This window comes from Nansenia antarctica (genome assembly GCF_963989245.1).
Source record: "Nansenia antarctica genome assembly, chromosome: 3".
Lineage (NCBI taxonomy): Eukaryota > Metazoa > Chordata > Actinopteri > Argentiniformes > Microstomatidae > Nansenia > Nansenia antarctica.
This window is the reverse complement of record NC_137688.1, coordinates 7,744,435-7,755,740: the sequence shown is the minus strand read 5'-3', so window position 1 is coordinate 7,755,740 and position 11,306 is coordinate 7,744,435. Positions and strand designations below refer to the sequence as shown.

Below are 11,306 nucleotides of genomic sequence, written 5' to 3'. Positions count from 1 at the left end.
CATAACTTGTAACATTTCAGTTGGGTGTTCTGGTGCAGCTCTGCAATTGAAGGTGTTGACTGACTGGGGACCTCTTTGGTGAAGGATGTAATTGTTTCTCCTGATATATTGTGGTTTCATATGATTCGTATTGATTTCTGTATTTAACAGTTGTATTTTGTATGTGTTGTTTTGTAATTGTATAGATATTGTTGACAGGATGCACCTGCAATAGAGGCTCATTGTGTTTACCCTGTTTAAATGAATGTTAAATACAATTTTAACAATGAATGTTAAATACAATTTTCTTGTACATTTTTCTTTTTACCCAGGGTGTGAATAGTCTTTACGTTGACCATATCGAAGATTTAAAATGTTGACTTTGAGAAAAACGATTAAGACACGACGGTTACCAGAACCAAACGCTAATTAACTGTAAAAGATGCACAATGTGTACCAAAATGTGCTTTATAAAATGCATAAAAATCCTAATGGGGAGTGGGTGGGTGGGTGGAATGGATCAGAATGTTCTGCTTGAACTAGAAGTAAATTCCCAGAAGGCTGATCACGTCTGTCATGTCTATCGCCCCCTGCTGGCTGCAGACTGGCGCGGCGCCCCCCCCGGGCCGGGCTGTGAGGTGTTCATCAGCCAGATCCCCCGGGAGCCGGGATGTGTACGAGGACCAGCTGATCCCGGCCTTCCAGGCCATCGGCCCCCTCTGGGAGTTCCGCCTCATGTTGAACCGCGGCCAGAACCGCGGCCTCGCCTACGCCAAGTACGGCGACCCCACCACGGCCGCCGCCGCCGTCGTCGCGCTGCACGGACACCTCCTGAAGCCCGGCATCCGCCTCAGCGTGCAGCGCAGCACGGAGATACACCAGCTCTGTCTGGGCGACCTGCCCTGCAACACCAGGAAGGAGCAGCTGCAGCAGGTTAGTGTTAACACTACAACAGCCGTGCCTATTTTACCTACTAGTAGAGCCACCTTGGGGGTCAAATAGACCCCTGTAGTGCCGGAGGAAAAAGGAAAGACGTAGGCAACGTAATGATAACTGTTTAATCAAAATAACAACTTGTACTCTCAGTACAGGACCAGAAAATAGATCACCAAAACTCTTGTCTCTAAACAGGAAGGTGCAACGTTAATAATCTTCCCCTCTGCCCCTAGTGCCAGAACTGGTTCCCTCCCACTACACAACCAACAGTAAGAGGAGAACATGAACCCATAATGTAGTCACTACACCAGCCCCCCCAGTGTTCACCTCAATATTGGAAATCCTCACGGCGAGGAGGGCGTATGGCCCGGCCCCTACGATCGTAGGTAAAGTCAGGAGGTGCGGGAGGAGGTGTGACATCGCCCACCACGTCCTCCTGCAGGGAAGGACGGGGGGCAGTGACGACCGGGGGCTCGCGAGCTGCGGGGGGTTGTCGGGGTCGGAGGGGGGAATGTCCAGGGCGCGGCAGGGGAGGTAGGACTGGAGGCCGGCCTCTGCGCGGTGGCAGGGCCAAGTCCAGGGGCAGTTCAAGGTCCAAGTGGGCCGGTTTGAGGCGATCAACGGACACACACTCAGGCCTACCCCCCATGTCAACCATGAAGTTCTTGGCTCCGGCCTCGATGACACGGAAAGGCCCGTCATAAGGAGGACGTAGTGGAGTCCTGTGGCCATCATGACGAATGAAAACGAACCTCGCTGAGTGCAGCTCCGGGGGCACCCTCGAAGTAGGGACACCATGCTGCGTAGTCGGGACCGGGACGAAGGTCCTGGCGCTGTCCAGCAGGGAGGCGCGCTGAGCGGCGGCGGACCAGGGCTCCGTTGACTTGGGAATGAAGTCACCGGGGACCCGCAGCGGCTGTCCAAACACCAGCTCAGCGGACGACGACTGGAGGTCCTCCTTAGGCGCTGTCCTGAGCCCCAGCATGACCCACGGCAGCTTGTCAAGCCAGTCGCTGTCCGTGAGGCTGGCTCGAAGGGCGGCCTTCATGGATCGATGGAAACGCTCACAGAGCCCGTTCGCCTGCGGGTGATAGGCGGTCGTGCGGTGGAGCTTGACCCCCAGATTCTCCGCCACCGCTGCCCACAGCTCTGAAGTAAACCGTGAGCCACGGTCAGAGGAGAGATCAGCAGGGGTGCCGTAGCGGGAGACCCACACCGCGATGAACGCCCGGGCCAGGTCGGGGGCTGTCGTTGAGGAGAGCGGAACTGCCTCCGGCCAGCGAGTCGTCCTGTCCACCATGGTAAAGAGATAGGTGTATCCGTGCGAGGGGGGCAGCGGCCCTACCAGGTCCACGTTTACATGATCGAACCTCCGCTCAGGCACAGAGAACTGCTCCAGGGGGGCCTTGACGTGTCGATGCACCTTGGCGCGCTGGCAGGCGATGCACGTGTCTACCCAGGCCCTCACATCCCTCTTGAGCCCATGCCAGACGAATTTCTCTGACACCAGCCGTGAGGACGGTTTCCTACCAGGGTGAGACAAGCCGTGTATCGCCTCGAAGGCGGGGCGCCTCCAGTTGGCGGGGACCACCGGTCGTGGCTGACCCATGGAGACGTCGCACAGGAGCGTGGCCCCTGCGTCACCGAAAACCACCTCTTCTAGGCGCAGTCCTGTGTCCGACAACTTGAGAGCCTGGACGGCGGGGTCGGCGGCCTGGTCTGCAGCCATGCGCGCGTAGTCCAAACCCAGTTGGACCGCACCAACCACCGCCCTGGAGAGACAATCCGCGACCTGGTTGGACTTCCCAGCAACGTGCTGGATGTCTGTGGTGAACTCGGATATGTAGGCGAGCTGGCGCTGTTGGCGGTCGGACCACGGCTCCGCCACCTTGGACATGGCGTGCGTGAGTGGCTTGTGGTCCACGTAGGCCGTAAACTCGCGGCCCTCAAGTAAAAAACGGAAGTGTCTGACAGCAAGCCACAGCCCGAGGAGCTCCCTGTCGAATGTGCTGTACCTTTGCTCTCTGGGAGACAGCTGGCGGCTGAAGAATGCAAGAGGCTGCCAGGCGTCCCCAACCCACTGTTCGTACACCGCTCCCACAGCAAAGTCAGAGGCGTCCGTGGTGAGAGCAGTGGGTGCCGAGGGCGAGGGGTGGGCCAACATGGCAGCGCGGGCCAGGGCCGCCTTGGTGTCCTGAAAGGCTTTGACACGCTCCGCCGTCCAGTCCACCGGCTGCTTCAGAGTCTTGCCCTTCTGGGCATCGTACAGAGGCCGCAGGATGTGAGCGATGTGGTGGAGGAAGCGATAGTAGAAGGTTACCATCCCGATGAACCCCTTGAGCTCGCTGATTGTGCTGGGGCGCGGGAAAGCAGCGACAGCTTCCACCTTCGAGGGGAGGGGGGTCACCCCCTCTGCGGAGACCCGGTGCCCGAGAAAGTCGATGGTGTTCCGTCCGAACTCACACTTCGCCGGATTGACAATCAGCCCATGTTGGCTGAGCCGTGTGAAAAGGGCCCGGAGGTGGGACAGGTGCTCCTCCTCCGTGGTGCTTGCGACGAGGATGTCATCCAAGTAGACGAAGAGGAATGGTAGGTCCCGGAGCACCGAGTGCATGAGGCGTTGGAAGGTCTGCGCCGCGTTCTTCAGGCCGAACGGCATCCGCAGAAACTCGAAGAGTCCAAATGGCGTGATTACGGCCGTCTTAGGGACGTCCTCGGGGTGCACCGGCACCTGATGGTACCCCCGTACCAGGTCCACTTTGGAGAAGAAGCGTTTGCCTGCCAGGTTCGCTGAAAAGTCCTGGACATGTGGGACCGGGTAGCGGTCAGGCTTGGACGCGTCGTTGAGGCGGCGGTAGTCCCCACATGGGCGCCACCCGCCGTCTGACTTAGGGACGATGTGCAGGGGAGACGCCCAGGGGCTGCTCGAGCGCCGAACGATGCCCACCTGCTCCATATGCGCAAACTCCGCCCTGGCGATGGCCAGCTTCTCCGGGTTGAGGCGCCTGGCCCTGGCGTGGAGGGGAGGCCCCTCGGTCTCGATGTGGTGCTCCACTCCGTGTTTCACCGTGGGCGCGGAGAAGGTGGGCTTGGTAAGGTCGGGGAATTCGGCGAGCAGCCGAAGGTACTGGTCACTTTCGGCGAGCGTATTGGACCACCCGCTGTAGACCGCCTCCCCCTGCGTACAGGCGAAGGAAGCGAAAGTCTGTGAGTTGACCAGGCGCCTGTTCCCCACGTCCACCAACAGGTTGTGGGCGCACAGAAAATCCGCACCAAGGAGGGGAAATGTGACAGCCGCTATGACAAAATCCCACGAAAAGCATTGCCCTCCGAAGCACACGTCCACCGCCCTAGTGCCATAAGAGCAGATAGGTGTGCCGTCCGCGCCTGCCAACTGCGGACCACGCTCCTCCTTCGCCACATCCGATCTCTCTGCCGGAATGATGCTCCACTGGGCACCTGTGTCACAAAGGAAACTGCGACCAGAGGCGGTGTCTTGTATGAAGAGCAGCCTGTTGGTGACGCCAGCGCTCAGGGCCACTACTGAGTGCCGGCCCCGCCGTTTCCCGTCGGTCCGAAGGTGCAGGGTGAGCGGCACCGTTTGGCCTTGGCGCCAAAAGTGGCGTGGTAGAAACAATGGCCCGCAGCGTTACCCTGCTGGCCAGAAGGTCTGGCGTCATCCTTCGCTCTCCTGCGACGGTCGGGTGGCGGGGCGGCCGCGGGAGCGAGCAGGTCGGGGGACCGTTGAGGCATGGCCAAGACGAACCGGTCCGCCTCCCTGGCCAGGGCGCGGGGCTCCATGATGGCGGTGTTGGCCAGCGCCATCCTAACTTGAGCTGGCAATGTGCGCATGAACAGCTCTGTGAAGAGGATCATGGGGTCTTCTGTACCGAGCAGGTTTAGCATCCTCTCCATGCGCGCAGAAGGCCTCTCGTCACCCAAGTCCGACATGGCAAATAGGCGCCGCACCCTCTCCGCAGTGGACAGTTCAAATGTCTCTAGAAGCAGGGCCTTGAGGCGCTCATATTTGTTCGTCGTCGGGGGAGCAGACAAAAAACCTACCACTCGAGCTGCGGTGGAGCTGCCCAACATTGCCACAGCATGGTTGTACCGGTCGTCGTCGTCATCGATGTCACTTTTGTTGAAATGTGCCTCTACAATAGCAAACCATGCAGCAGGCGTTGAGTCCCAGAACTCTGGTAGCTTGAGAGTGGGAGTGTGCGCACCACGCGTTACCCTGACAGGGGATGGTGATGGCTGCCGCTGGTTTGAACGTCTTCCTCGCCCGGACATTTTGCAGGATTGTAATGTTCGCTCGCTGGTTTTTGTACACAATTACGTTAACAAAAATCCACGTCGGGGGTCACCAGTGTAGTGCCGGAGGAAAAAGGAAAGACGTAGGCAACGTAATGATAACTGTTTAATCAAAATAACAACTTGTACTCTCAGTACAGGACCAGAAAATAGATCACCAAAACTCTTGTCTCTAAACAGGAAGGTGCAACGTTAATAATCTTCCCCTCTGCCCCTAGTGCCAGAACTGGTTCCCTCCCACTACACAACCAACAGTAAGAGGAGAACATGAACCCATAATGTAGTCACTACACCCCCTTTTTAGAATGTAAATCTGCTATTTACACACAGATTACTAGAGGGTGCTTCTTTTTTTAGCCTGCCTCCTACACAGAAAAACTGCTTTATACTATCTTATCCTGAAGTGATTTAGATGTAAGGATACTGGGTGGTGTGCAAAGATAGAATTTTCTTTTTTACTCACAGGGGTCAAGTTTAGCCCAGTAATCACAGTAGGATTCTCAACGCAACGGGTGGTCCGTTTTAGAACGTTGCAGAGAAAAAACTCGACAGGCATTCCAAAGCATCTGGACGTTCTGCTGAGACTTGACAAGTCAAATCGGTGGCGACGTCTTCTCCCGTCGTTCAGGGCCGTCACAGGGTAATTCGGACCTCTGCAACTCGAGTTGCGTTGCGAATCCTAGATGTGAACTGGGCTTTAGCGTGAGGGGAAAACTGAGGGGAGGACAGGCTCATTGTTGTAGATTAGATTAGATTCGATTTTATTGTCATCGCAGAGTACAAGTACTATACAACGAAATGCTGTTTAGCATCCAACCAAAAGTGCAAATAGTGATATAAGGGCATGATATAAATAGAACAAGAATGGTAATGATGGTAGTGATGGGTAAGGCTATTTACAGTTATGAGCTATGTACAGTGAGGTAGTTTATGTACAGTGTCTTGTAATACATGGAATGAGGAATGGTAAGGAACATGTGTCAGATACCGCTCCAGTCTTTTGGTTTGTACCTTCAACACCAGCCATTGGTGCATGAATGTAGAAATCAAATGCCACTGAAAAAACACCTGAATGTGTTTTATCTCTCCTCCAGCTGCTGCAAACGTTCTGTGACGGGGTGGAGGATGTGTCCCTGAAGTTGGGTCCTGAAGGGGAGGGTGTGGCAGCAGTGGTGTTCTACTCCTCCCACCATGCCGCTTCCATGGCCAAGAAGGTGCTGGTTGAAGGTAGGGTCATAGGTCATAGCTACACATCACAGGGACCAGACATGTGACACGTTCTAATGCTTTGGTCCTCATATAGGCAACCAATCAAAATGTTCAGACTTTTTCTTTTGAAACACAGAAGTACGTTTCAACATTGTTGAGAATCACAACACACACTCGCTAATCAAGCCAAAATACTGCAACGAAATGGATTGGGTTAGTAATCCCCACTGCTACCTAGTTAACTATAACCAGGGGTGCACATAACTTTTTGGGGCCAGTGCTCAGAGGAGCACCTAGGGATGCTGCTTGGTGCTCGCCGAGCTCGCGAGTCACGACCCGTCCCACAGGATGGATAAAAAAGGGATACATGGATATATTATTAGCAAAATGACATTTATTCATAAATAAAGATGAACGACCAAATTATTGTGTGCAAAACAAACAAAAAACAAATGCAAAATCAAATGACTGCTCTTTAAGAATGAAAGTCTGTCCGACTCCTTTAAACACAATGAAATCAACTGACATCTCTTTAAGCACTAACTGAATGTCTGTTCTTTAAACACACTGAAATAAACTGACATCTCTTTAAGCACTAACTGAATGTCTGTTCTTTAAACACACTGATATAAACGGACATCTCTTTAAGCACTGCTCTGTTCTGTAAACACTGAAATCAACTTTTCCCCCCCCCAAAAAAAAAAAAAAAAAAGCTGTTGGTGCGCAAGAGCGCCTTCATGCGGCTGATCTGCCGCGCAGCATGCATTTTGGCGACGCATGCGCACTGGCACACCAGTTATGTGCACCCCTGACTATAACACTACTTTACATTGTTAGCAGGCTCACAAAACAAGCTGTGTTAGTTGACTAGCGAGTGTGTCATTGATTTTCAACAACGCGGAAATGTATTCACATTCTTTCGAAAGAAAAGTCCCATCATTACATCAGATCCCGATATGCGGACCAAAGCACTAGAACGTGAGACACATACGTTACACGTGGCTGCCGTAATGGGCAGATTATGCTAGTGATGTTATTTCTAAGTCAGGTCCTTATAAAAATTTAACGAAAGTCTCCCCCCCCCCCCCCCCACACCTCTCTGCAGCGTTTAAGAAGCACTTGGGGGTGCCCATCACTGTGGAGTGGCAGTCCTCCGCTGCCCGGCCCAGGACCGACGAGCCCCCGAGCCCCCCGAATCACTTCCAGTCGCCCCTCAAACCTCCCTGCCACATCCTCGAGCCCCCCCGGCCCTCCCTGCTGCCCCCCCCCCCGCCTGGCCCGCCAGCCACCCCCCCTGCCTTCTCCCAGGCCGTGGGGACTCCCACCCTTCGGGGGGCGCCCCCTCCCCCTTCCTCCCCCCCTTGGGTGCCCCCTCCCTCCCTTCGGGTGGGAGTGTGTCAGCCCCCGTCTCCCGCCAGGGGGCCGCCGACCGCGGCCCTGGATGCCGTCACCCTGCTCCAGAGGGTGGGCGAGGTACACGGCCGGGGCCCGTCGCTGTACGACATCCAGTTCCTCCAGATGGGGCCCGACGGCTTCCTGTGCTTCGGCTACCGGGTTTTGTGTGTCCCGGGGCTGAAGATGCCCTTCACGGGCGTGGTGCAGACCCTGCCCAGCCCCACCTACGCCGCCGTGCAGCTGGAGGCGCAGAAGGCCACGTGTTTTAATTCTGAGGAAGAATAATAAGGGGAAAAAATAAAATAAAACAATATTTCCATTTGTTTTGTATTGAACTCTTTTATATGTAGGATGCACTAGATGTAGATGCACTAGTTTTACTTTGATTTGTGTGTGTTGTTGTGTTGTGTTGCACTTTTATATGTCGATTTTGTAGTGAGTAGTTTTGCAGTGCTTGAAGTGAACAGATTTGCATGTTTTTGCAGGCCCGTCCGCTACGCCACTGCTTACAGGTCAGCAGGACAGAATTTTAACTGTAAACACTGGTAAAGCAAAGTTATTTAGCCGCAAAGAGGACCCCCGGGCACTCCGCTTGTCAGTGAATAAATCCAACTTTGATTCAACTTTGTACACAAAGATATTGATTCCAAAATTACATTAACTATTATCCTTGCATTAAGATGGACTCATTTCAACTTACTGAATGATTTGTTGATGACATTTTTGCTTTTTAGCTTTCAAGAGTGTCAGAGCAATTATGCGGTATTATGAGGTATTTCTGTGTTTCAATTTTAACACATTTGCAGAAATTTCTAAAAACTTGTTTTCATTTTGTCATTATGGTGTATTGTGTGTGGATTGATGCCCATTTTTTGAAGGGGTGTGTTGACTTTCTATAGCCACTGTATAACATTTGAGAAGTTAAATAACAATGAAAGTCAACATTTTCAACTATAAAAGCAACAAACACATAACATGGTCTATAACTAAAGACAATAACAAATAAATAATAACCAATGAAAAACTAAAATATTTGGACAAATATTAATAAATAATCAATATGAGTGCACAATATTCCAAATAAATAAAGTGAACACTACACAATTGTTAACTATGTTAACGACAAAACAACAGTCTACATCCATCATCAGTCCTCAAAAAAATATTATTATGTATATTTTGTCAGTGTGGCCCCCTCTAGTGGTTGTGGCCCTAAGCAAGTCTGTTTCTGCCTTCGGCAGGCCCTGCGAGGAATGAGAAAAATAAACATGCAAATTGGCAATAATAAAGGCATAGAAATAGATCAATATTGAACACCAGATGAAGAGAATTAATACAAAGAGAGATAAAAGTGTCATTCATTGAACTGTATTTTATTAGCGGGATATGGCACTCTATTTGGGGGTAAAATGAGCCTTGGAACTGGTCTCCTGGATGAAATCAGCAACCGGACACTTCCATCAGAGGGTAGACCGTTCCCTCTTGTGGGTGAAAATGGTACTGAAAGTACATTCTTGAAAATGCATAGAAAGCTGTTCCATAGTTGTGAGATTGGCCATTGCGTCAATTAGGGCACACCGCCAACAACTAATAATTTCACGGAGGAAAAACACACACAATGCTCACTTCAGTTTAGCTAATACCGGAAAGAGGCTTCTTTTATTTGCACATGCTTATTTATAGATTAGTCGCACCTTGGTGACAGCACACATGAGTATATGAGAACACATGACTAATATATCATATTATTGTAATGTGCCAACACCCCCACTAAGGCATTTGCTCATATACTGTTAAACTAAAAATCAACACAAACTTTTTTTCTTTAAATGACAGGCTAACAATTACATTTCACCTTGCATGGCAATTTATTTTCCAAACAAATAACATTGTCTCGGCCTAGGAATCTCTGAGCCCATTAGATAGACCATTTGCTTACTTGTGATTAAATTGTTTTGACAAAGTTCTGATACTATATCATGCATCATGCCCTGTGTCTCAGATTGAATAGAGTGGGGCAATGGTGCATAATGCTTAACTGTCTCTCTGCCTCCAAAAGCTACTGGACTCTATCTCTCTCTGTCTCTCTGCCTCCAAAAGCTACTGGACTCTATCTCTCTCTGTCTCTCTGCCTCCAAAAGCTACTGGACTCTATCCATAATTACAATGTGTGACCCCTTGTCAGCTGGTTTAATTATAATGCTCAGATTACTGCCCATAGTCTTGATGGCCTGTAATTGTAATTGCTGTTTAGTAACATTACATTTGACCGCTTATTTCGGTCTGAGGTGAGCCAGGGAATTGAAGTCCCTTTTTACGAGGGTTCATAATAAGAAATAACATTTGACCTCCACCTATGTTAAACTAAAGTTTAGAATATGCTTTCAACACACGCTGTCTCAGGAAGGCCTCCAAGATCTCCAGGGACCCGACCCACCCTGGGCACGTACACTTTACCAGGCTGCCCTCGAAAAGGCGATTCAGGACCCTGGCCGCTAAGACAAACAGACTGAAGAACAGCTTCTACCACAGGGCCGTCCAGGCCCTGAACACAGCAAAGACCTACGGTAAGTTCTGGGCCCTGGACAGTCTGGACGGATTGTATGGCAGCTGCTGGACTGAAAAAATCAGGTGTAGTGCTGAGGTACAAACATGTACATTTCAAGCCTGCAAACTGTGACACTTTAAATAACGTGAAACAATACTATTGTGCAATATGACAACCCTAGTCGTCTATCTGTACAGTATAGTACAGTGGATTGTGTACATAGCCTTTATTTATGTAAACCAGCTCCTTCCCTTCTTGTGATTTTTTTAAAAAGTGTTTTTTTTTCCCTTTCCTAACACCAGGGGAGCCACCCCTCCTAAATTTCGTTGTTTGGTACCTGTACTGTAGCAATGACAATAAAGTCCATTCATTCATTCATTCATTCATTCAATTAGGGCCACTGTTCATGAGTTGGGTCACATAATAACGACAACAACAACAATATATTGTTATATATATATTACAATTTAAAAATAAAATTCACATAACATAACAACAACAATAACAATCAGAATCATAATAGTAATAATCATGCTTTTTATTTTTATTTTTATTTTTTACTATAAAAAAAAAATCATAATTTACATAATTTACAGTACCTTTTTTTACACATCAGCCCCCTATCAACTCAGAAAAAACAATACAATAAAAAAACATTTGTGACGCTACACACAAACCAATATAGCACACAAACTACCCCATTTGACACATTAATTTGCATGGAAAGAATCAGCCAGCCAACAGTACTCACAGTCACTAAAGGTTAAGGACAAATCGCATGTTACATGAACCATTCCAACTATTGAGAAGATAAAAAAACTCACTTGCAGCGCTTCACAGACGTGATAGCGTGGCCGAGCGGTCTAAGGCGCTGGATTAAGGCTCCAGTCTCTCCGGGGGCGTGGGTTCGAATCCCACCGCTGTC

At 50.4% G+C, this 11,306-nt stretch overlaps 1 pseudogene across 1 annotated transcript in view; it reads left to right on the top strand.

Annotated features, from left to right (window-relative positions):
* LOC308153248 (dead end protein 1-like) overlaps window positions 1-8,118 on the top strand; it is a 10,607-nt pseudogene extending 2,489 nt beyond the window's left edge. Inside the window, exons 3-6 of the transcript in view lie at window positions 583-912; window positions 6,324-6,456; window positions 7,544-7,749; window positions 7,840-8,118. The product of the transcript in view is annotated as a dead end protein 1-like (transcript). The remainder of the gene's footprint in view (window positions 1-582; window positions 913-6,323; window positions 6,457-7,543; window positions 7,750-7,839) is intronic.
* The last annotated feature ends 3,188 nt before the right edge of the window (window positions 8,119-11,306 follow it).